Below are 4,181 nucleotides of genomic sequence, written 5' to 3' on the forward strand. Positions count from 1 at the left end.
CTAGATGTATCTTGTACTGCAGCCTCCTGTTACAAGCCATGGAATGGCATATTCTTATTTATTGACAAAGCTGTCTCTGTTTATCTGGTATCTGTTTCTTATTTGCCCTAGTAACATTCTTCACAGTTAAGGAGTGAAATAGGCATGCTTTTCTGAACTATTATTAAAATGTTTTTAGGTAGTACCTGAACTCATCTTGTTGAGTAATGTAAAAAAATAAAATAAAAGTCAGTATATCAAGAAAACCAAAATTCCAGTTGCTAAGGTTTTACATGATATCTTATTACAGTGGTTCCCGATTTAAATCTTGAAAAATGGGTGTTTTGAATATTAATATGATACAATTTTCAATATAAGCATGAACGTTATTTCAGCTAGTATTTAATAAGGTGTTTTCTGTGTCAAAGCCTGGTTCCTGACAAAGTTTAAAAAAACAATGGTTGGCATCTTCTCTAATCTGATCTTCAACGAGCTGAGCTCTCTCTTACCCATAACTGTACTCCTAAACTGCTCTGTGTCCCATATGTGAGTTTGTAATCTCAAATAGTGGACTTCAAAATACATGTAAACCACTCATAAAGAGCACCTCAAACTTTTAATTAAGTTTAATTTCCACAAAGGTGTGTTTCATCCTAACCAAACACCTGGAGCTCACTAATGTGTGTCCTCCATGTGAGGTTAATTTGTCTTTATTCTTTCCCTGTTTAAGTTCAGTAAATCTTAGAAGGATTTAATGAGCTGTGAGATCTGTAAAGATGGACCTCCACCACCTTGCTTCTGTCTAACTTAGGCAATACTCCCATTCAAGCTATCTGCTTTCCCCACTGAGGCTGCATTACCAGGCCCAGCTTCCTGGAACAGCATGAAGCTTCTCCCCTGAAAGCCTTCCCTCCTCTACCCATGATACTGCCCAGGCTAGAGTCACCAAGAGCCCTCTCCAAGCCAAACATGGCAGACTCCTTTTGGGAGCTGCATCTCCAGAGATGCTCGACCACCATTTCCTTGAAGCTCCTTCCTACTGTCGTCTGCTGAAAACCTCGGAAACCTTTGTGCATGTGCTAGGTGGCTTTCACAATGATGTCAGATTCTAGTCCACCCTTTTTGCCCTCCCCTTTGATCCTGGTCCAGAATCTCATATCCCAGTCAATGGCACTACCAAACATTTAGTCATCCTTGTCAGAAGCCTAGGGAAGTGTCCCAGTTCCAGCACTGTCATCACACACCCATCCCACCTCAGCATCTCTACAGTCTAAAGTTCTCTGCAGAATAGCCACAACCTCCACATGTCACATCCTCTTCAGTTGACCAATATGTGACCTCTCCCTGATTGCAGTAAATCTCTCCATTCCTCTGAAAGTTCAGAAGGACAAGAGAGCTTTCTTTCCATTCCTCCAGCCAGTAATACTAACCACCTACCCTGGTTTGGGCAGATCTGTCCTTGCCAGTACTTTGCCTTCAATTACAAAAAGATTCAATGTGAAGTGCCACAGCCTCCACTCCAAATGGCTGCTGTAACTATGTACCAGTTCATTGAGCCTTACAGTTTTTGGGTCTGTATCATTATGTGATTTCTTTCTTTCTTTTTTTACTTGTAACATGTTTTTATAATAAAATTTGAATTTTGTTTTAAAAGTTAAAAAAAAAAAAGTCTGACATCCCTAGGAGCACATCTGGAGTGCTCCAGTTTGCTCCAGTTTTCTCTCCTGTTCTATGTGCTTCAGCCGGTCCTTCTGTAGTGAGATAACTTTTTAAATATTAACTTCCCTATTTCTCCCTGCACTCTCCTTTTTAGAAGAATTCATCAGGCACGCCTTGTGGAGTCTTGGGGAAGTCTGCTGGGGAGATGAAAAGCAGAAGTTGTCTGCAAGTTGTTTCCTTACTGCCTTTTATTTCCCAAACTCTAAAATCACCAAAGAACCCAAGTTAAGAGGGAGAAAAATGTGTCTTTCAATCCTGAAAGAGAGCTTTCTCTGGGGTTAGGAGGAAAGCCCCTCCACCCTCCTGCCTGGAAGCTCCCAGGACAGGGTGAGGTAGGGATTGAAACTTTAGAAAAGCAGCTTTTCTGTTCCTGGCTTTGACATTCCCTGGGTCAAATGACAGCCCGGATTTCCTGTGCTGCCACGGTAAGCCCAGCTCTTTTTGTAATTATATTCAACTGAGACAGAGACAGGAGTGACTCAAGTCAGTTACCACAGCTTGTAATGAGTGGTACTGAAAATTGTCCTCAGGACTCCATGACTCTAAAAGCTGTTTTTGGAAAGATAAACATGTAAATTTTTAGGTGACGTGGCATGACATTTCCATACATCTCTAAGAAGTGTAATGATAATTAAGAAAACTGGCTAATGTTAAGTTTCTTTGTCTTAGGAACATTCATAATCTTGTCTACAAGTAATTCTAAGTATGCAATTAATTGATATCAACCATAGCCGGAACTCTAGAAGTTCTTTCTCCTATCTACCTACACTCCTGTCTGTTAGCCTCCTTTCTCCATTCCCACCTCCCACACACCCTTTATGGGTTCTATAAACACTGTGTCCACTTACTCTCCATCCTAGAGAGATTGGCTGATCTCTCTCTCTCTCTCTCTCTTTTTTTTTTTTTCTGAGACAGGGTTTCTCTGTATAGCCCTGGTTGTCCTGGAACTCACTTTGTAGACCAGGCTGGCCTCGAACTCAGAAATACGCCTGCCTCTGCCTCCCAGAGTGCTGGGATTACAGGCATGCGCCACCACCGCCCGTCTCTCTCTCTCTTTTTTTTTTTTAGTCTTGTAGTTGACCACATAGAGGTAACAATCTTAGCTCTTCTTCTGGGCATACTTTATTGTTCAATAAAGTTGGGCTTATCTTTCTAGGAATATGCTTGTCTAGATATCCAGACCACCTCTCCTTCTAAAAGCAAAAACATACAAGGTCACACTACATGGCTCTAGGGGCAGACCTTCTTCTGGTGGCAAGAAAATGAAAGAAACAAACACAGATAGAAATCTAGTACTGAGTGATCTGGACTCTCAGTAAGAGAAACTATAGCACCCAGGAAATGAAGCATGTTTTCATTCTCTGAGTTTGGCAGAGCTTGCCCATGTCTTTCATTTTTACCCCTGGTACCTATAACCTCTGTAATACAGACACAGAAATATAAACTGCACATACACATTATCATGTCCTTTGGTCTTTCTCATAATCATAAGTTTTAGAATGATCATTATAAAGGTCAGACATGTTCTGTCAGATTTGTCCCTAAGTATCTTGGTTATTTTGATATCTTTCTAAGAAGATCTGTTGCTAAAGTTTCTTTCCCTGGGGAAGATGCAAAAATGTCTGCCCCCTTGTCCTAAGCTCCCAACTACAAGCTAAGGTACGGTCCCACCTGTACTCAGGAGGCACCAAGGACATTCTTAGGATGATTTACAGAGCTATGAGTGAGGGAGTCTAGACAGGAATGTGGGTGGTTTTTAAGCAGCCATACCAGAAGGTCTCCATACCATTGAAGATGATTTCCCAATGGCTTCTAAGATAGAGACCCTCCTCTAGTCCTTCCTATTTATTCCAGCCCCTTACTAAGGCCATGTTTACTTAGAGTAGAATATCAAAACAACTGGTTGACAGGCATGGCTGGATCCTTGGGTCAGGGTCCTGTGACCTCCTCTGCCTTTCCTCCTGATATTTTTGGGGGAATGTCATAGTCAACAAAAATGACAATGATGGCCTTGTTACAAGCAGGCACAGCTGATCTGATAAAGATGGTAGCAGTTTGTCTCAGAGATCATGACACACAACAGGATCTTTAAAATAAACAAACAAACAAACGAAAACTATACCCAAGCTGGTCTCAGTCCTTTCCTTCCCAAGAGAACCCAAGAGATTACAACCACACAACCCCAGTGTAGTCACGTGTGTCAGTTGTTTTAATGGTCAAAGACTCCTGTTGGTGTGATCCAAATTTTTCAAAATGCTTATAGGCTTGCTTTATGGCATACAAGTGTCAACTTTAGTGAGGTTTTGGAGTGGGCTTGTGAAAAACTGATATTTTTTTCTCATTCTTTTATTTTGTTTCTGGGTCTGTTTTTAGTGGTCATCTGTTAAGAATGGGGTGTTTTCAATAGCGTATGCTCTAAGAGCAAGAATTGACAAATGGGACCTCATAAGGTTACAGAGTTTCTGTAAGGCAAAGGACACCAT

General features: G+C 41.2%; 1 non-coding gene across 1 annotated transcript; it reads left to right on the top strand.

Moving 5' to 3' along the window:
• Positions 1-119, top strand: LOC127693126 (small nucleolar RNA SNORA24). The gene has a single exon (XR_007979601.1). It is a non-coding gene; the product is annotated as a small nucleolar RNA SNORA24 (small nucleolar RNA).
• The last annotated feature ends 4,062 nt before the right edge of the window (positions 120-4,181 follow it).

This window comes from Apodemus sylvaticus, chromosome 9 (assembly GCF_947179515.1).
Source record: "Apodemus sylvaticus chromosome 9, mApoSyl1.1, whole genome shotgun sequence".
Lineage (NCBI taxonomy): Eukaryota > Metazoa > Chordata > Mammalia > Rodentia > Muridae > Apodemus > Apodemus sylvaticus.